Here is a 21,423-nt window from a genome sequence, read left to right on the forward strand (position 1 = left end):
GGGGGGGGTCTCCTGGCTGTTCACACAGGTGTGTCATTGCTGTACATTGACCATGCATTGCTTCTGTGGTATTGCAAAGGCAAAGACAAATGCTTCCAGCCATCCATTGCACTAATGGATTGGTCATCAGCTGGCTGTCTATGTCCCGCATCAATATAGACCAAAGTACAGAGGGTTAGGCTATGCTATTGTGCACCTACCTGATGCATCAGAAGGTGCGAGGCCCTTGCTAAATTCTGTGCACAGACTTTGAGATCTATGCTTTAGACTGTATCTAAACCTGCTCCAACATGGACTGACATTCTGGCCTACTTTCAGCCGATGCGACTTGTCTGTCGCTGAACAGTCGCTTTTTATGTATTCAGCACCTATGTATAATGTTGTAAAAATGCTCTAGAAGCTAAAGTCGCAGAAATGTCACACATATTTGGCCTGCAACTTTCTGTGCGACAAATTCAGACAGGAAAAATCAGTATAAATCCTTAGAAAATTATCCCCCAGTGTCTCCATCTGCTGGCGGTATTGAATAAGCATTGCTGCACTGATGGGGTATGCATTAGACGAAAAAAAAGAAGAAAAAGAAGAATAATACGCCCAGAAAAGAGGCGAAAAGGAGAAAAACGTAAAAAAACGTGAAAAAAAAGTAAGAGGAAGAGAAGGGAAAAAAAGGTGGAAATGGGTTTAAAAGTGATTTCGGCGGAGAAATATATATATATATATATATATATATATATATATATATATATGCGCACACACACACATAGATATAAACGTATTCTCCGTTGAGATATTGCAGCCGCTGCTGTGTCCAGGCCCAGGAGCCTTAGCACTGTGCTGTGATGTCACTCAATACCACTGACATCACTAGGTGTAAACAACATCTCTCCTTTGCTGTGTATGTGACTATGGAGCTGTTTGGTGATGTCGTCTATTACGGCCTTCATAGAAGCAACAGGAGATTGTTGCATCCATCTTGAACCCTCAGAACTACAGTGCTATGATGTCACTCACTTCCACAGGCCTTGCAGAGTGTAAACAACAACAACCCAGCTTTGTTGTGTATGTAACCAAAGGGATTTGTGATGTCACCTAGAACCTTCACAGCAGCGACAGCTTTATGAGGAGCATCAGCACTGCTCTGCCTGAGCAGAACCATCACCGCCATAGGTTGTCAAATAACCCGGATTTAACCCACACAGGTAAGTCCAATGGGGTGCAGGCATGTCCTCTATGCTTACAGCTTCCCGTGGGTGTTGGTTTGATACCGTTTGGGGACAGCCAAGGAGGCATCTGCAGGCAACAAAGGTAGGTGTGTGCTTGTGTGTGTGTTTCCTATGCAGATCCTAAGCCCAGTGTCACATGCAAGTAGGAGGAGTAAGAAGGGTTCCTGGCAAATCCGGGTTATGGATTGCATTTAAAAAGGCCCCGTGGGAGTGCAATGGGCCCCTGTCTTGCTGCTTAGCAATAATGGTATGGGTTTAGGTTCTGCTGTGTGTACTGGTGGTTGACTGCCCCCCAGCCCAGAGTGTGCATGGAAAATTGTCTGGCAGCCTCCCTGACAGCAAGCAGTGATAGTGCCCATGAAGGGGACCTTGTTGGGCCCGCCCCTTTCACGGTTATCGCTTCTCGGCCTTTTGGCTAAGATCAAGTGTAGTATCTGTTCTTATCAGTTTAATATCTGATACGTCCCCTATCTGGGGACCATATATTAAATGGATTTTTGAGAACGGGGGCCGATTTCGAAGCTTGCTTCCGTCGCCCTATGCATTGACCCGATATGGCAGTATCTTCGGGTACAGTGCACCACCCCCTTACAGGGTTAAAAAGAAAGATTCCTACTTTCATTGCTACCTGCTTGCTGGCTAGCCAGCTAGCCAGCCCTGTGGGCCTTGCTGCTGCTGCAGCCAAAAAACAAAAGGTGGTGCTGCTGCTGCTTCTGCTGCTTCTGCTTCTGCTTGTGTCTGGCCCCTGTTGGAGCGTCCAGGCACAGGACTTCTGCTGCTGCTGACTAAATGGCCTCCTTAATTGGATCATTTGAGTAGCCAGCACACCTGTGCAGGAAGGGCATGACATGATAGGCAGCTGCCTTGATAGCGGGTGGGTGCTGAATGTTCCTAATTGACAAAATAAGATTAATGCTTATGAAGAAATATAAAATCTCATCCCTTCCCCAATATCGCGCCACACCCCTACCCCTTAATTCCCTGGTTGAACGTGATGGACATATGTCTTTTTTCGACCGTACTAACTATGTAACTATGTAACATAACATGGGGGGGGGGTCTCCTGGCTGTTCACACAGGTGTGTCATTGCTGTACATTGACCATGCATTGCTTCTGTGGTATTGCAAAGGCAAAGACAAATGCTTCCAGCCATCCATTGCACTAATGGATTGGTCATCAGCTGGCTGTCTATGTCCCGCATCAATATAGACCAAAGTACAGAGGGTTAGGCTATGCTATTGTGCACCTACCTGATGCATCAGAAGGTGCGAGGCCCTTGCTAAATTCTGTGCACAGACTTTGAGATCTATGCTTTAGACTGTATCTAAACCTGCTCCAACATGGACTGACATTCTGGCCTACTTTCAGCCGATGCGACTTGTCTGTCGCTGAACAGTCGCTTTTTATGTATTCAGCACCTATGTATAATGTTGTAAAAATGCTCTAGAAGCTAAAGTCGCAGAAATGTCACACATATTTGGCCTGCAACTTTCTGTGCGACAAATTCAGACAGGAAAAATCAGTATAAATCCTTAGAAAATTATCCCCCAGTGTCTCCATCTGCTGGCGGTATTGAATAAGCATTGCTGCACTGATGGGGTATGCATTAGACGAAAAAAAAGAAGAAAAAGAAGAATAATACGCCCAGAAAAGAGGCGAAAAGGAGAAAAACGTAAAAAAACGTGAAAAAAAAGTAAGAGGAAGAGAAGGGAAAAAAAGGTGGAAATGGGTTTAAAAGTGATTTCGGCGGAGAATATATATATATATATATATATATATATATATATATATATATATATATATATATATGCGCACACACACACATAGATATAAACGTATTCTCCGTTGAGATATTGCAGCCGCTGCTGTGTCCAGGCCAAGGAGCCTTAGCACTGTGCTGTGATGTCACTCAATACCACTGACATCACTAGGTGTAAACAACATCTCTCCTTTGCTGTGTATGTGACTATGGAGCTGTTTGGTGATGTCGTCTATTACGGCCTTCATAGAAGCAACAGGAGATTGTTGCATCCATCTTGAACCCTCAGAACTACAGTGCTATGATGTCACTCACTTCCACAGGCCTTGCAGAGTGTAAACAACAACAACCCAGCTTTGTTGTGTATGTAACCAAAGGGATTTGTGATGTCACCTAGAACCTTCACAGCAGCGACAGCTTTATGAGGAGCATCAGCACTGCTCTGCCTGAGCAGAACCATCACCGCCATAGGTTGTCAAATAACCCGGATTTAACCCACACAGGTAAGTCCAATGGGGTGCAGGCATGTCCTCTATGCTTACAGCTTCCCGTGGGTGTTGGTTTGATACCGTTTGGGGACAGCCAAGGAGGCATCTGCAGGCAACAAAGGTAGGTGTGTGCTTGTGTGTGTGTTTCCTATGCAGATCCTAAGCCCAGTGTCACATGCAAGTAGGAGGAGTAAGAAGGGTTCCTGGCAAATCCGGGTTATGGATTGCATTTAAAAAGGCCCCGTGGGAGTGCAATGGGCCCCTGTCTTGCTGCTTAGCAATAATGGTATGGGTTTAGGTTCTGCTGTGTGTACTGGTGGTTGACTGCCCCCCAGCCCAGAGTGTGCATGGAAAATTGTCTGGCAGCCTCCCTGACAGCAAGCAGTGATAGTGCCCATGAAGGGGACCTTGTTGGGCCCGCCCCTTTCACGGTTATCGCTTCTCGGCCTTTTGGCTAAGATCAAGTGTAGTATCTGTTCTTATCAGTTTAATATCTGATACGTCCCCTATCTGGGGACCATATATTAAATGGATTTTTGAGAACGGGGGCCGATTTCGAAGCTTGCTTCCGTCGCCCTATGCATTGACCCGATATGGCAGTATCTTCGGGTACAGTGCACCACCCCCTTACAGGGTTAAAAAGAAAGATTCCTACTTTCATTGCTACCTGCTTGCTGGCTAGCCAGCTAGCCAGCCCTGTGGGCCTTGCTGCTGCTGCAGCCAAAAAACAAAAGGTGGTGCTGCTGCTGCTTCTGCTGCTTCTGCTTCTGCTTGTGTCTGGCCCCTGTTGGAGCGTCCAGGCACAGGACTTCTGCTGCTGCTGACTAAATGGCCTCCTTAATTGGATCATTTGAGTAGCCAGCACACCTGTGCAGGTAGGGCATGACATGATAGGCAGCTGCCTTGATAGCGGGTGGGTGCTGAATGTTCCTAATTGACAAAATAAGATTAATGCTTATGAAGAAATATAAAATCTCATCCCTTCCCCAATATCGCGCCACACCCCTACCCCTTAATTCCCTGGTTGAACGTGATGGACATATGTCTTTTTTCGACCGTACTAACTATGTAACTATGTAACATAACATGGGGGGGGGGGGGTCTCCTGGCTGTTCACACAGGTGTGTCATTGCTGTACATTGACCATGCATTGCTTCTGTGGTATTGCAAAGGCAAAGACAAATGCTTCCAGCCATCCATTGCACTAATGGATTGGTCATCAGCTGGCTGTCTATGTCCCGCATCAATATAGACCAAAGTACAGAGGGTTAGGCTATGCTATTGTGCACCTACCTGATGCATCAGAAGGTGCGAGGCCCTTGCTAAATTCTGTGCACAGACTTTGAGATCTATGCTTTAGACTGTATCTAAACCTGCTCCAACATGGACTGACATTCTGGCCTACTTTCAGCCGATGCGACTTGTCTGTCGCTGAACAGTCGCTTTTTATGTATTCAGCACCTATGTATAATGTTGTAAAAATGCTCTAGAAGCTAAAGTCGCAGAAATGTCACACATATTTGGCCTGCAACTTTCTGTGCGACAAATTCAGACAGGAAAAATCAGTATAAATCCTTAGAAAATTATCCCCCAGTGTCTCCATCTGCTGGCGGTATTGAATAAGCATTGCTGCACTGATGGGGTATGCATTAGACGAAAAAAAAGAAGAAAAAGAAGAATAATACGCCCAGAAAAGAGGCGAAAAGGAGAAAAACGTAAAAAAACGTGAAAAAAAAGTAAGAGGAAGAGAAGGGAAAAAAAGGTGGAAATGGGTTTAAAAGTGATTTCGGCGGAGAAATATATATATATATATATATATATATATATATATATATATATATATATGCGCACACACACACATAGATATAAACGTATTCTCCGTTGAGATATTGCAGCCGCTGCTGTGTCCAGGCCCAGGAGCCTTAGCACTGTGCTGTGATGTCACTCAATACCACTGACATCACTAGGTGTAAACAACATCTCTCCTTTGCTGTGTATGTGACTATGGAGCTGTTTGGTGATGTCGTCTATTACGGCCTTCATAGAAGCAACAGGAGATTGTTGCATCCATCTTGAACCCTCAGAACTACAGTGCTATGATGTCACTCACTTCCACAGGCCTTGCAGAGTGTAAACAACAACAACCCAGCTTTGTTGTGTATGTAACCAAAGGGATTTGTGATGTCACCTAGAACCTTCACAGCAGCGACAGCTTTATGAGGAGCATCAGCACTGCTCTGCCTGAGCAGAACCATCACCGCCATAGGTTGTCAAATAACCCGGATTTAACCCACACAGGTAAGTCCAATGGGGTGCAGGCATGTCCTCTATGCTTACAGCTTCCCGTGGGTGTTGGTTTGATACCGTTTGGGGACAGCCAAGGAGGCATCTGCAGGCAACAAAGGTAGGTGTGTGCTTGTGTGTGTGTTTCCTATGCAGATCCTAAGCCCAGTGTCACATGCAAGTAGGAGGAGTAAGAAGGGTTCCTGGCAAATCCGGGTTATGGATTGCATTTAAAAAGGCCCCGTGGGAGTGCAATGGGCCCCTGTCTTGCTGCTTAGCAATAATGGTATGGGTTTAGGTTCTGCTGTGTGTACTGGTGGTTGACTGCCCCCCAGCCCAGAGTGTGCATGGAAAATTGTCTGGCAGCCTCCCTGACAGCAAGCAGTGATAGTGCCCATGAAGGGGACCTTGTTGGGCCCGCCCCTTTCACGGTTATCGCTTCTCGGCCTTTTGGCTAAGATCAAGTGTAGTATCTGTTCTTATCAGTTTAATATCTGATACGTCCCCTATCTGGGGACCATATATTAAATGGATTTTTGAGAACGGGGGCCGATTTCGAAGCTTGCTTCCGTCGCCCTATGCATTGACCCGATATGGCAGTATCTTCGGGTACAGTGCACCACCCCCTTACAGGGTTAAAAAGAAAGATTCCTACTTTCATTGCTACCTGCTTGCTGGCTAGCCAGCTAGCCAGCCCTGTGGGCCTTGCTGCTGCTGCAGCCAAAAAACAAAAGGTGGTGCTGCTGCTGCTTCTGCTGCTTCTGCTTCTGCTTGTGTCTGGCCCCTGTTGGAGCGTCCAGGCACAGGACTTCTGCTGCTGCTGACTAAATGGCCTCCTTAATTGGATCATTTGAGTAGCCAGCACACCTGTGCAGGTAGGGCATGACATGATAGGCAGCTGCCTTGATAGCGGGTGGGTGCTGAATGTTCCTAATTGACAAAATAAGATTAATGCTTATGAAGAAATATAAAATCTCATCCCTTCCCCAATATCGCGCCACACCCCTACCCCTTAATTCCCTGGTTGAACGTGATGGACATATGTCTTTTTTCGACCGTACTAACTATGTAACTATGTAACATAACATGGGGGGGGGGGGGGGGGGGTCTCCTGGCTGTTCACACAGGTGTGTCATTGCTGTACATTGACCATGCATTGCTTCTGTGGTATTGCAAAGGCAAAGACAAATGCTTCCAGCCATCCATTGCACTAATGGATTGGTCATCAGCTGGCTGTCTATGTCCCGCATCAATATAGACCAAAGTACAGAGGGTTAGGCTATGCTATTGTGCACCTACCTGATGCATCAGAAGGTGCGAGGCCCTTGCTAAATTCTGTGCACAGACTTTGAGATCTATGCTTTAGACTGTATCTAAACCTGCTCCAACATGGACTGACATTCTGGCCTACTTTCAGCCGATGCGACTTGTCTGTCGCTGAACAGTCGCTTTTTATGTATTCAGCACCTATGTATAATGTTGTAAAAATGCTCTAGAAGCTAAAGTCGCAGAAATGTCACACATATTCCTGCAACTTTCTGTGCGACAAATTCAGACAGGAAAAATCAGTATAAATCCTTAGAAAATTATCCCCCAGTGTCTCCATCTGCTGGCGGTATTGAATAAGCATTGCTGCACTGATGGGGTATGCATTAGACGAAAAAAAAGAAGAAAAAGAAGAATAATACGCCCAGAAAAGAGGCGAAAAGGAGAAAAACGTAAAAAAACGTGAAAAAAAAAGTAAGAGGAAGAGAAGGGAAAAAAAGGTGGAAATGGGTTTAAAAGTGATTTCGGCGGAGAAATATATATATATATATATATATATATATATATATATATATATATATATATGCGCACACACACACATAGATATAAACGTATTCTCCGTTGAGATATTGCAGCCGCTGCTGTGTCCAGGCCCAGGAGCCTTAGCACTGTGCTGTGATGTCACTCAATACCACTGACATCACTAGGTGTAAACAACATCTCTCCTTTGCTGTGTATGTGACTATGGAGCTGTTTGGTGATGTCGTCTATTACGGCCTTCATAGAAGCAACAGGAGATTGTTGCATCCATCTTGAACCCTCAGAACTACAGTGCTATGATGTCACTCACTTCCACAGGCCTTGCAGAGTGTAAACAACAACAACCCAGCTTTGTTGTGTATGTAACCAAAGGGATTTGTGATGTCACCTAGAACCTTCACAGCAGCGACAGCTTTATGAGGAGCATCAGCACTGCTCTGCCTGAGCAGAACCATCACCGCCATAGGTTGTCAAATAACCCGGATTTAACCCACACAGGTAAGTCCAATGGGGTGCAGGCATGTCCTCTATGCTTACAGCTTCCCGTGGGTGTTGGTTTGATACCGTTTGGGGACAGCCAAGGAGGCATCTGCAGGCAACAAAGGTAGGTGTATGCTTGTGTGTGTGTTTCCTATGCAGATCCTAAGCCCAGTGTCACATGCAAGTAGGAGGAGTAAGAAGGGTTCCTGGCAAATCCGGGTTATGGATTGCATTTAAAAAGGCCCCGTGGGAGTGCAATGGGCCCCTGTCTTGCTGCTTAGCAATAATGGTATGGGTTTAGGTTCTGCTGTGTGTACTGGTGGTTGACTGCCCCCCAGCCCAGAGTGTGCATGGAAAATTGTCTGGCAGCCTCCCTGACAGCAAGCAGTGATAGTGCCCATGAAGGGGACCTTGTTGGGCCCGCCCCTTTCACGGTTATCGCTTCTCGGCCTTTTGGCTAAGATCAAGTGTAGTATCTGTTCTTATCAGTTTAATATCTGATACGTCCCCTATCTGGGGACCATATATTAAATGGATTTTTGAGAACGGGGGCCGATTTCGAAGCTTGCTTCCGTCGCCCTATGCATTGACCCGATATGGCAGTATCTTCGGGTACAGTGCACCACCCCCTTACAGGGTTAAAAAGAAAGATTCCTACTTTCATTGCTACCTGCTTGCTGGCTAGCCAGCTAGCCAGCCCTGTGGGCCTTGCTGCTGCTGCAGCCAAAAAACAAAAGGTGGTGCTGCTGCTGCTTCTGCTGCTTCTGCTTCTGCTTGTGTCTGGCCCCTGTTGGAGCGTCCAGGCACAGGACTTCTGCTGCTGCTGACTAAATGGCCTCCTTAATTGGATCATTTGAGTAGCCAGCACACCTGTGCAGGTAGGGCATGACATGATAGGCAGCTGCCTTGATAGCGGGTGGGTGCTGAATGTTCCTAATTGACAAAATAAGATTAATGCTTATGAAGAAATATAAAATCTCATCCCTTCCCCAATATCGCGCCACACCCCTACCCCTTAATTCCCTGGTTGAACGTGATGGACATATGTCTTTTTTCGACCGTACTAACTATGTAACTATGTAACATAACATGGGGGGGGGGGGGGGGGGGTCTCCTGGCTGTTCACACAGGTGTGTCATTGCTGTACATTGACCATGCATTGCTTCTGTGGTATTGCAAAGGCAAAGACAAATGCTTCCAGCCATCCATTGCACTAATGGATTGGTCATCAGCTGGCTGTCTATGTCCCGCATCAATATAGACCAAAGTACAGAGGGTTAGGCTATGCTATTGTGCACCTACCTGATGCATCAGAAGGTGCGAGGCCCTTGCTAAATTCTGTGCACAGACTTTGAGATCTATGCTTTAGACTGTATCTAAACCTGCTCCAACATGGACTGACATTCTGGCCTACTTTCAGCCGATGCGACTTGTCTGTCGCTGAACAGTCGCTTTTTATGTATTCAGCACCTATGTATAATGTTGTAAAAATGCTCTAGAAGCTAAAGTCGCAGAAATGTCACACATATTTGGCCTGCAACTTTCTGTGCGACAAATTCAGACAGGAAAAATCAGTATAAATCCTTAGAAAATTATCCCCCAGTGTCTCCATCTGCTGGCGGTATTGAATAAGCATTGCTGCACTGATGGGGTATGCATTAGACGAAAAAAAAGAAGAAAAAGAAGAATAATACGCCCAGAAAAGAGGCGAAAAGGAGAAAAACGTAAAAAAACGTGAAAAAAAAAGTAAGAGGAAGAGAAGGGAAAAAAAGGTGGAAATGGGTTTAAAAGTGATTTCGGCGGAGAAATATATATATATATATATATATATATATATATATATATATATGCGCACACACACACATAGATATAAACGTATTCTCCGTTGAGATATTGCAGCCGCTGCTGTGTCCAGGCCCAGGAGCCTTAGCACTGTGCTGTGATGTCACTCAATACCACTGACATCACTAGGTGTAAACAACATCTCTCCTTTGCTGTGTATGTGACTATGGAGCTGTTTGGTGATGTCGTCTATTACGGCCTTCATAGAAGCAACAGGAGATTGTTGCATCCATCTTGAACCCTCAGAACTACAGTGCTATGATGTCACTCACTTCCACAGGCCTTGCAGAGTGTAAACAACAACAACCCAGCTTTGTTGTGTATGTAACCAAAGGGATTTGTGATGTCACCTAGAACCTTCACAGCAGCGACAGCTTTATGAGGAGCATCAGCACTGCTCTGCCTGAGCAGAACCATCACCGCCATAGGTTGTCAAATAACCCGGATTTAACCCACACAGGTAAGTCCAATGGGGTGCAGGCATGTCCTCTATGCTTACAGCTTCCCGTGGGTGTTGGTTTGATACCGTTTGGGGACAGCCAAGGAGGCATCTGCAGGCAACAAAGGTAGGTGTGTGCTTGTGTGTGTGTTTCCTATGCAGATCCTAAGCCCAGTGTCACATGCAAGTAGGAGGAGTAAGAAGGGTTCCTGGCAAATCCGGGTTATGGATTGCATTTAAAAAGGCCCCGTGGGAGTGCAATGGGCCCCTGTCTTGCTGCTTAGCAATAATGGTATGGGTTTAGGTTCTGCTGTGTGTACTGGTGGTTGACTGCCCCCCAGCCCAGAGTGTGCATGGAAAATTGTCTGGCAGCCTCCCTGACAGCAAGCAGTGATAGTGCCCATGAAGGGGACCTTGTTGGGCCCGCCCCTTTCACGGTTATCGCTTCTCGGCCTTTTGGCTAAGATCAAGTGTAGTATCTGTTCTTATCAGTTTAATATCTGATACGTCCCCTATCTGGGGACCATATATTAAATGGATTTTTGAGAACGGGGGCCGATTTCGAAGCTTGCTTCCGTCGCCCTATGCATTGACCCGATATGGCAGTATCTTCGGGTACAGTGCACCACCCCCTTACAGGGTTAAAAAGAAAGATTCCTACTTTCATTGCTACCTGCTTGCTGGCTAGCCAGCTAGCCAGCCCTGTGGGCCTTGCTGCTGCTGCAGCCAAAAAACAAAAGGTGGTGCTGCTGCTGCTTCTGCTGCTTCTGCTTCTGCTTGTGTCTGGCCCCTGTTGGAGCGTCCAGGCACAGGACTTCTGCTGCTGCTGACTAAATGGCCTCCTTAATTGGATCATTTGAGTAGCCAGCACACCTGTGCAGGTAGGGCATGACATGATAGGCAGCTGCCTTGATAGCGGGTGGGTGCTGAATGTTCCTAATTGACAAAATAAGATTAATGCTTATGAAGAAATATAAAATCTCATCCCTTCCCCAATATCGCGCCACACCCCTACCCCTTAATTCCCTGGTTGAACGTGATGGACATATGTCTTTTTTCGACCGTACTAACTATGTAACTATGTAACATAACATGGGGGGGGGGGGGGGGTCTCCTGGCTGTTCACACAGGTGTGTCATTGCTGTACATTGACCATGCATTGCTTCTGTGGTATTGCAAAGGCAAAGACAAATGCTTCCAGCTATCCATTGCACTAATGGATTGGTCATCAGCTGGCTGTCTATGTCCCGCATCAATATAGACCAAAGTACAGAGGGTTAGGCTATGCTATTGTGCACCTACCTGATGCATCAGAAGGTGCGAGGCCCTTGCTAAATTCTGTGCACAGACTTTGAGATCTATGCTTTAGACTGTATCTAAACCTGCTCCAACATGGACTGACATTCTGGCCTACTTTCAGCCGATGCGACTTGTCTGTCGCTGAACAGTCGCTTTTTATGTATTCAGCACCTATGTATAATGTTATAAAAATGCTCTAGAAGCTAAAGTCGCAGAAATGTCACACATATTTGGCCTGCAACTTTCTGTGCGACAAATTCAGACAGGAAAAATCAGTATAAATCCTTAGAAAATTATCCCCCAGTGTCTCCATCTGCTGGCGGTATTGAATAAGCATTGCTGCACTGATGGGGTATGCATTAGACGAAAAAAAAGAAGAAAAAGAAGAATAATACGCCCAGAAAAGAGGCGAAAAGGAGAAAAACGTAAAAAAACGTGAAAAAAAAGTAAGAGGAAGAGAAGGGAAAAAAAGGTGGAAATGGGTTTAAAAGTGATTTCGGCGGAGAAATATATATATATATATATATATATATATATATATATATATGCGCACACACACACATAGATATAAACGTATTCTCCGTTGAGATATTGCAGCCGCTGCTGTGTCCAGGCCCAGGAGCCTTAGCACTGTGCTGTGATGTCACTCAATACCACTGACATCACTAGGTGTAAACAACATCTCTCCTTTGCTGTGTATGTGACTATGGAGCTGTTTGGTGATGTCGTCTATTACGGCCTTCATAGAAGCAACAGGAGATTGTTGCATCCATCTAGAACCCTCAGAACTACAGTGCTATGATGTCACTCACTTCCACAGGCCTTGCAGAGTGTAAACAACAACAACCCAGCTTTGTTGTGTATGTAACCAAAGGGATTTGTGATGTCACCTAGAACCTTCACAGCAGCGACAGCTTTATGAGGAGCATCAGCACTGCTCTGCCTGAGCAGAACCATCACCGCCATAGGTTGTCAAATAACCCGGATTTAACCCACACAGGTAAGTCCAATGGGGTGCAGGCATGTCCTCTATGCTTACAGCTTCCCGTGGGTGTTGGTTTGATACCGTTTGGGGACAGCCAAGGAGGCATCTGCAGGCAACAAAGGTAGGTGTGTGCTTGTGTGTGTGTTTCCTATGCAGATCCTAAGCCCAGTGTCACATGCAAGTAGGAGGAGTAAGAAGGGTTCCTGGCAAATCCGGGTTATGGATTGCATTTAAAAAGGCCCCGTGGGAGTGCAATGGGCCCCTGTCTTGCTGCTTAGCAATAATGGTATGGGTTTAGGTTCTGCTGTGTGTACTGGTGGTTGACTGCCCCCCAGCCCAGAGTGTGCATGGAAAATTGTCTGGCAGCCTCCCTGACAGCAAGCAGTGATAGTGCCCATGAAGGGGACCTTGTTGGGCCCGCCCCTTTCACGGTTATCGCTTCTCGGCCTTTTGGCTAAGATCAAGTGTAGTATCTGTTCTTATCAGTTTAATATCTGATACGTCCCCTATCTGGGGACCATATATTAAATGGATTTTTGAGAACGGGGGCCGATTTCGAAGCTTGCTTCCGTCGCCCTATGCATTGACCCGATATGGCAGTATCTTCGGGTACAGTGCACCACCCCCTTACAGGGTTAAAAAGAAAGATTCCTACTTTCATTGCTACCTGCTTGCTGGCTAGCCAGCTAGCCAGCCCTGTGGGCCTTGCTGCTGCTGCAGCCAAAAAACAAAAGGTGGTGCTGCTGCTGCTTCTGCTGCTTCTGCTTCTGCTTGTGTCTGGCCCCTGTTGGAGCGTCCAGGCACAGGACTTCTGCTGCTGCTGACTAAATGGCCTCCTTAATTGGATCATTTGAGTAGCCAGCACACCTGTGCAGGTAGGGCATGACATGATAGGCAGCTGCCTTGATAGCGGGTGGGTGCTGAATGTTCCTAATTGACAAAATAAGATTAATGCTTATGAAGAAATATAAAATCTCATCCCTTCCCCAATATCGCGCCACACCCCTACCCCTTAATTCCCTGGTTGAACGTGATGGACATATGTCTTTTTTCGACCGTACTAACTATGTAACTATGTAACATAACATGGGGGGGGGGGGGGGGGTCTCCTGGCTGTTCACACAGGTGTGTCATTGCTGTACATTGACCATGCATTGCTTCTGTGGTATTGCAAAGGCAAAGACAAATGCTTCCAGCTATCCATTGCACTAATGGATTGGTCATCAGCTGGCTGTCTATGTCCCGCATCAATATAGACCAAAGTACAGAGGGTTAGGCTATGCTATTGTGCACCTACCTGATGCATCAGAAGGTGCGAGGCCCTTGCTAAATTCTGTGCACAGACTTTGAGATCTATGCTTTAGACTGTATCTAAACCTGCTCCAACATGGACTGACATTCTGGCCTACTTTCAGCCGATGCGACTTGTCTGTCGCTGAACAGTCGCTTTTTATGTATTCAGCACCTATGTATAATGTTATAAAAATGCTCTAGAAGCTAAAGTCGCAGAAATGTCACACATATTTGGCCTGCAACTTTCTGTGCGACAAATTCAGACAGGAAAAATCAGTATAAATCCTTAGAAAATTATCCCCCAGTGTCTCCATCTGCTGGCGGTATTGAATAAGCATTGCTGCACTGATGGGGTATGCATTAGACGAAAAAAAAGAAGAAAAAGAAGAATAATACGCCCAGAAAAGAGGCGAAAAGGAGAAAAACGTAAAAAAACGTGAAAAAAAAGTAAGAGGAAGAGAAGGGAAAAAAAGGTGGAAATGGGTTTAAAAGTGATTTCGGCGGAGAAATATATATATATATATATATATATATATATATATATATATATATATGCGCACACACACACATAGATATAAACGTATTCTCCGTTGAGATATTGCAGCCGCTGCTGTGTCCAGGCCCAGGAGCCTTAGCACTGTGCTGTGATGTCACTCAATACCACTGACATCACTAGGTGTAAACAACATCTCTCCTTTGCTGTGTATGTGACTATGGAGCTGTTTGGTGATGTCGTCTATTACGGCCTTCATAGAAGCAACAGGAGATTGTTGCATCCATCTAGAACCCTCAGAACTACAGTGCTATGATGTCACTCACTTCCACAGGCCTTGCAGAGTGTAAACAACAACAACCCAGCTTTGTTGTGTATGTAACCAAAGGGATTTGTGATGTCACCTAGAACCTTCACAGCAGCGACAGCTTTATGAGGAGCATCAGCACTGCTCTGCCTGAGCAGAACCATCACCGCCATAGGTTGTCAAATAACCCGGATTTAACCCACACAGGTAAGTCCAATGGGGTGCAGGCATGTCCTCTATGCTTACAGCTTCCCGTGGGTGTTGGTTTGATACCGTTTGGGGACAGCCAAGGAGGCATCTGCAGGCAACAAAGGTAGGTGTGTGCTTGTGTGTGTGTTTCCTATGCAGATCCTAAGCCCAGTGTCACATGCAAGTAGGAGGAGTAAGAAGGGTTCCTGGCAAATCCGGGTTATGGATTGCATTTAAAAAGGCCCCGTGGGAGTGCAATGGGCCCCTGTCTTGCTGCTTAGCAATAATGGTATGGGTTTAGGTTCTGCTGTGTGTACTGGTGGTTGACTGCCCCCCAGCCCAGAGTGTGCATGGAAAATTGTCTGGCAGCCTCCCTGACAGCAAGCAGTGATAGTGCCCATGAAGGGGACCTTGTTGGGCCCGCCCCTTTCACGGTTATCGCTTCTCGGCCTTTTGGCTAAGATCAAGTGTAGTATCTGTTCTTATCAGTTTAATATCTGATACGTCCCCTATCTGGGGACCATATATTAAATGGATTTTTGAGAACGGGGGCCGATTTCGAAGCTTGCTTCCGTCGCCCTATGCATTGACCCGATATGGCAGTATCTTCGGGTACAGTGCACCACCCCCTTACAGGGTTAAAAAGAAAGATTCCTACTTTCATTGCTACCTGCTTGCTGGCTAGCCAGCTAGCCAGCCCTGTGGGCCTTGCTGCTGCTGCAGCCAAAAAACAAAAGGTGGTGCTGCTGCTGCTTCTGCTGCTTCTGCTTCTGCTTGTGTCTGGCCCCTGTTGGAGCGTCCAGGCACAGGACTTCTGCTGCTGCTGACTAAATGGCCTCCTTAATTGGATCATTTGAGTAGCCAGCACACCTGTGCAGGTAGGGCATGACATGATAGGCAGCTGCCTTGATAGCGGGTGGGTGCTGAATGTTCCTAATTGACAAAATAAGATTAATGCTTATGAAGAAATATAAAATCTCATCCCTTCCCCAATATCGCGCCACACCCCTACCCCTTAATTCCCTGGTTGAACGTGATGGACATATGTCTTTTTTCGACCGTACTAACTATGTAACTATGTAACATAACATGGGGGGGGGGGGGGGGGGGTCTCCTGGCTGTTCACACAGGTGTGTCATTGCTGTACATTGACCATGCATTGCTTCTGTGGTATTGCAAAGGCAAAGACAAATGCTTCCAGCCATCCATTGCACTAATGGATTGGTCATCAGCTGGCTGTCTATGTCCCGCATCAATATAGACCAAAGTACAGAGGGTTAGGCTATGCTATTGTGCACCTACCTGATGCATCAGAAGGTGCGAGGCCCTTGCTAAATTCTGTGCACAGACTTTGAGATCTATGCTTTAGACTGTATCTAAACCTGCTCCAACATGGACTGACATTCTGGCCTACTTTCAGCCGATGCGACTTGTCTGTCGCTGAACAGTCGCTTTTTATGTATTCAGCACCTATGTATAATGTTGTAAAAATGCTCTAGAAGCTAAAGTCGCAGAAATGTCACACATATTTGGCCTGCAACTTTCTGTGCGACAAATTCAGACAGGAAAAATCAGTATAAATCCTTAGAAAATTATCCCCCAGTGTCTCCATCTGCTGGCGGTATTGAATAAGCATTGCTGCACTGATGGGGTATGCATTAGACGAAAAAAAAGAAGAAAAAGAAGAATAATACGCCCAGAAAAGAGGCGAAAAGGAGAAAAACGTAAAAAAACGTGAAAAAAAAGTAAGAGGAAGAGAAGGGAAAAAAAGGTGGAAATGGGTTTAAAAGTGATTTCGGCGGAGAAATATATATATATATATATATATATATATATATATATATATATATATGCGCACACACACACATAGATATAAACGTATTCTCCGTTGAGATATTGCAGCCGCTGCTGTGTCCAGGCCCAGGAGCCTTAGCACTGTGCTGTGATGTCACTCAATACCACTGACATCACTAGGTGTAAACAACATCTCTCCTTTGCTGTGTATGTGACTATGGAGCTGTTTGGTGATGTCGTCTATTACGGCCTTCATAGAAGCAACAGGAGATTGTTGCATCCATCTTGAACCCTCAGAACTACAGTGCTATGATGTCACTCACTTCCACAGGCCTTGCAGAGTGTAAACAACAACAACCCAGCTTTGTTGTGTATGTAACCAAAGGGATTTGTGATGTCACCTAGAACCTTCACAGCAGCGACAGCTTTATGAGGAGCATCAGCACTGCTCTGCCTGAGCAGAACCATCACCGCCATAGGTTGTCAAATAACCCGGATTTAACCCACACAGGTAAGTCCAATGGGGTGCAGGCATGTCCTCTATGCTTACAGCTTCCCGTGGGTGTTGGTTTGATACCGTTTGGGGACAGCCAAGGAGGCATCTGCAGGCAACAAAGGTAGGTGTGTGCTTGTGTGTGTGTTTCCTATGCAGATCCTAAGCCCAGTGTCACATGCAAGTAGGAGGAGTAAGAAGGGTTCCTGGCAAATCCGGGTTATGGATTGCATTTAAAAAGGCCCCGTGGGAGTGCAATGGGCCCCTGTCTTGCTGCTTAGCAATAATGGTATGGGTTTAGGTTCTGCTGTGTGTACTGGTGGTTGACTGCCCCCCAGCCCAGAGTGTGCATGGAAAATTGTCTGGCAGCCTCCCTGACAGCAAGCAGTGATAGTGCCCATGAAGGGGACCTTGTTGGGCCCGCCCCTTTCACGGTTATCGCTTCTCGGCCTTTTGGCTAAGATCAAGTGTAGTATCTGTTCTTATCAGTTTAATATCTGATACGTCCCCTATCTGGGGACCATATATTAAATGGATTTTTGAGAACGGGGGCCGATTTCGAAGCTTGCTTCCGTCGCCCTATGCATTGACCCGATATGGCAGTATCTTCGGGTACAGTGCACCACCTCCTTACAGGGTTAAAAAGAAAGATTCCTACTTTCATTGCTACCTGCTTGCTGGCTAGCCAGCTAGCCAGCCCTGTGGGCCTTGCTGCTGCTGCAGCCAAAAAACAAAAGGTGGTGCTGCTGCTGCTTCTGCTGCTTCTGCTTCTGCTTGTGTCTGGCCCCTGTTGGAGCGTCCAGGCACAGGACTTCTGCTGCTGCTGACTAAATGGCCTCCTTAATTGGATCATTTGAGTAGCCAGCACACCTGTGCAGGTAGGGCATGACATGATAGGCAGCTGCCTTGATAGCGGGTGGGTGCTGAATGTTCCTAATTGACAAAATAAGATTAATGCTTATGAAGAAATATAAAATCTCATCCCTTCCCCAATATCGCGCCACACCCCTACCCCTTAATTCCCTGGTTGAACGTGATGGACATATGTCTTTTTTCGACCGTACTAACTATGTAACTATGTAACATAACATGGGGGGGGGGGGGGGGTCTCCTGGCTGTTCACACAGGTGTGTCATTGCTGTACATTGACCATGCATTGCTTCTGTGGTATTGCAAAGGCAAAGACAAATGCTTCCAGCCATCCATTGCACTAATGGATTGGTCATCAGCTGGCTGTCTATGTCCCGCATCAATATAGACCAAAGTACAGAGGGTTAGGCTATGCTATTGTGCACCTACCTGATGCATCAGAAGGTGCGAGGCCCTTGCTAAATTCTGTGCACAGACTTTCAGATCTATGCTTTAGACTGTATCTAAACCTGCTCCAACATGGACTGACATTCTGGCCTACTTTCAGCCGATGCGACTTGTCTGTCGCTGAACAGTCGCTTTTTATGTATTCAGCACCTATGTATAATGTTGTAAAAATGCTCTAGAAGCTAAAGTCGCAGAAATGTCACACATATTTGGCCTGCAACTTTCTGTGCGACAAATTCAGACAGGAAAAATCAGTATAAATCCTTAGAAAATTATCCCCCAGTGTCTCCATCTGCTGGCGGTATTGAATAAGCATTGCTGCACTGATGGGGTATGCATTAGACGAAAAAAAAGAAGAAAAAGAAGAATAATACGCCCAGAAAAGAGGCGAAAAGGAGAAAAACGTAAAAAAACGTGAAAAAAAAGTAAGAGGAAGAGAAGGGAAAAAAAGGTGGAAATGGGTTTAAAAGTGATTTCGGCGGAGAAATATATATATATATATATATATATATATATATATATATATATATATATGCGCACACACACACATAGATATAAACGTATTCTCCGTTGAGATATTGCAGCCGCTGCTGTGTCCAGGCCCAGGAGCCTTAGCACTGTGCTGTGATGTCACTCAATACCACTGACATCACTAGGTGTAAACAACATCTCTCCTTTGCTGTGTATGTGACTATGGAGCTGTTTGGTGATGTCGTCTATTACGGCCTTCATAGAAGCAACAGGAGATTGTTGCATCCATCTTGAACCCTCAGAACTACAGTGCTATGATGTCACTCACTTCCACAGGCCTTGCAGAGTGTAAACAACAACAACCCAGCTTTGTTGTGTATGTAACCAAAGGGATTTGTGATGTCACCTAGAACCTTCACAGCAGCGACAGCTTTATGAGGAGCATCAGCACTGCTCTGCCTGAGCAGAACCATCACCGCCATAGGTTGTCAAATAACCCGGATTTAACCCACACAGGTAAGTCCAATGGGGTGCAGGCATGTCCTCTATGCTTACAGCTTCCCGTGGGTGTTGGTTTGATACCGTTTGGGGACAGCCAAGGAGGCATCTGCAGGCAACAAAGGTAGGTGTGTGCTTGTGTGTGTGTTTCCTATGCAGATCCTAAGCCCAGTGTCACATGCAAGTAGGAGGAGTAAGAAGGGTTCCTGGCAAATCCGGGTTATGGATTGCATTTAAAAAGGCCCCGTGGGAGTGCAATGGGCCCCTGTCTTGCTGCTTAGCAATAATGGTATGGGTTTAGGTTCTGCTGTGTGTACTGGTGGTTGACTGCCCCCCAGCCCAGAGTGTGCATGGAAAATTGTCTGGCAGCCTCCCTGACAGCAAGCAGTGATAGTGCCCATGAAGGGGACCTTGTTGGGCCCGCCCCTTTCACGGTTATCGCTTCTCGGCCTTTTGGCTAAGATCAAGTGTAGTATCTGTTCTTATCAGTTTAATATCTGATACGTCCCCTATCTGGGGACCATATATTAAATGGATTTTTGAGAACGGGGGCCGATTTCGAAGCTTGCTTCCGTCGCCCTATGCATTGACCCGATATGGCAGTATCTTCGGGTACAGTGCACCACCCCCTTACAGGGTTAAAAAGAAAGATTCCTACTTTCATTGCTACCTGCTTGCTGGCTAGCCAGCTAGCCAGCCCTGTGGGCCTTGCTGCTGCTGCAGCCAAAAAACAAAAGGTGGTGCTGCTGCTGCTTCTGCTGCTTCTGCTTCTGCTTGTGTCTGGCCCCTGTTGGAGCGTCCAGGCACAGGACTTCTGCTGCTGCTGACTAAATGGCCTCCTTAATTGGATCATTTGAGTAGCCAGCACACCTGTGCAGGTAGGGCATGACATGATAGGCAGCTGCCTTGATAGCGGGTGGGTGCTGAATGTTCCTAATTGACAAAATAAGATTAATGCTTATGAAGAAATATAAAATCTCATCCCTTCCCCAATATCGCGCCACACCCCTACCCCTTAATTCCCTGGTTGAACGTGATGGACATATGTCTTTTTTCGACCGTACTAACTATGTAACTATGTAACATAACATGGGGGGGGGGGGGGGGGGTCTCCTGGCTGTTCACACAGGTGTGTCATTGCTGTACATTGACCATGCATTGCTTCTGTGGTATTGCAAAGGCAAAGACAAATGCTTCCAGCCATCCATTGCACTAATGGATTGGTCATCAGCTGGCTGTCTATGTCCCGCATCAATATAGACCAAAGTACAGAGGGTTAGGCTATGCTATTGTGCACCTACCTGATGCATCAGAAGGTGCGAGGCCCTTGCTAAATTCTGTGCACAGACTTTGAGATCTATGCTTTAGACTGTATCTAAACCTGCTCCAACATGGACTGACATTCTGGCCTACTTTCAGCCGATGCGACTTGTCTGTCGCTGAACAGTCGCTTTTTATGTATTCAGCACCTATGTATAATGTTGTAAAAATGCTCTAGAAGCTAAAGTCGCAGAAATGTCACACATATTTGGCCTGCAACTTTCTGTGCGACAAATTCAGACAGGAAAAATCAGTATAAATCCTTAGAAAATTATCCCCCAGTGTCTCCATCTGCTGGCGGTATTGAATAAGCATTGCTGCACTGATGGGGTATGCATTAGACGAAAAAAAAGAAGAAAAAGAAGAATAATACGCCCAGAAAAGAGGCGAAAAAGAGAAAAAAACGTAAAAAAACGTGAAAAAAAAGTAAGAGGAAGAGAAGGGAAAAAAAGGTGGAAATGGGTTTAAAAGTGATTTCGGCGGAGAAATATATATATATATATATATATATATATATATATATATATATGCGCACACACACACATAGATATAAACGTATTCTCCGTTGAGATATTGCAGCCGCTGCTGTGTCCAGGCCCAGGAGCCTTAGCACTGTGCTGTGATGTCACTCAATACCACTGAC

General features: G+C 46.0%; 9 non-coding genes across 9 annotated transcripts; all 9 read left to right on the forward strand.

The window, feature by feature from the left end:
- Window positions 1–1,618: 1,618 nt before the first annotated feature.
- Window positions 1,619–1,809, forward strand: LOC130313205 (U2 spliceosomal RNA). Its single transcript, XR_008861200.1, has one exon. It is a non-coding gene; the product is annotated as a U2 spliceosomal RNA (small nuclear RNA).
- Window positions 1,810–3,905: 2,096 nt separating this feature from the next.
- LOC130313206 (U2 spliceosomal RNA) lies at window positions 3,906–4,096 on the forward strand. Its single transcript, XR_008861201.1, has one exon. It is a non-coding gene; the product is annotated as a U2 spliceosomal RNA (small nuclear RNA).
- Window positions 4,097–6,188: 2,092 nt separating this feature from the next.
- On the forward strand, window positions 6,189–6,379 carry LOC130313207 (U2 spliceosomal RNA). The gene has a single exon (XR_008861202.1). It is a non-coding gene; the product is annotated as a U2 spliceosomal RNA (small nuclear RNA).
- A 2,098-nt stretch (window positions 6,380–8,477) lies between these two features.
- Window positions 8,478–8,668, forward strand: LOC130313208 (U2 spliceosomal RNA). Its single transcript, XR_008861203.1, has one exon. It is a non-coding gene; the product is annotated as a U2 spliceosomal RNA (small nuclear RNA).
- A 2,093-nt stretch (window positions 8,669–10,761) lies between these two features.
- Window positions 10,762–10,952, forward strand: LOC130313209 (U2 spliceosomal RNA). The gene has a single exon (XR_008861204.1). It is a non-coding gene; the product is annotated as a U2 spliceosomal RNA (small nuclear RNA).
- A 2,087-nt stretch (window positions 10,953–13,039) lies between these two features.
- LOC130313211 (U2 spliceosomal RNA) lies at window positions 13,040–13,230 on the forward strand. Its single transcript, XR_008861206.1, has one exon. It is a non-coding gene; the product is annotated as a U2 spliceosomal RNA (small nuclear RNA).
- Window positions 13,231–15,324: 2,094 nt separating this feature from the next.
- Window positions 15,325–15,515, forward strand: LOC130313212 (U2 spliceosomal RNA). Its single transcript, XR_008861207.1, has one exon. It is a non-coding gene; the product is annotated as a U2 spliceosomal RNA (small nuclear RNA).
- Window positions 15,516–17,611: 2,096 nt separating this feature from the next.
- Window positions 17,612–17,802, forward strand: LOC130313039 (U2 spliceosomal RNA). Its single transcript, XR_008861065.1, has one exon. It is a non-coding gene; the product is annotated as a U2 spliceosomal RNA (small nuclear RNA).
- A 2,095-nt stretch (window positions 17,803–19,897) lies between these two features.
- Window positions 19,898–20,088, forward strand: LOC130313213 (U2 spliceosomal RNA). The gene has a single exon (XR_008861208.1). It is a non-coding gene; the product is annotated as a U2 spliceosomal RNA (small nuclear RNA).
- Window positions 20,089–21,423: the final 1,335 nt, after the last annotated feature.

Source organism: Hyla sarda, unplaced genomic scaffold (genome assembly GCF_029499605.1).
Source record: "Hyla sarda isolate aHylSar1 unplaced genomic scaffold, aHylSar1.hap1 scaffold_175, whole genome shotgun sequence".
In the NCBI taxonomy this organism is placed as follows: domain Eukaryota; kingdom Metazoa; phylum Chordata; class Amphibia; order Anura; family Hylidae; genus Hyla; species Hyla sarda.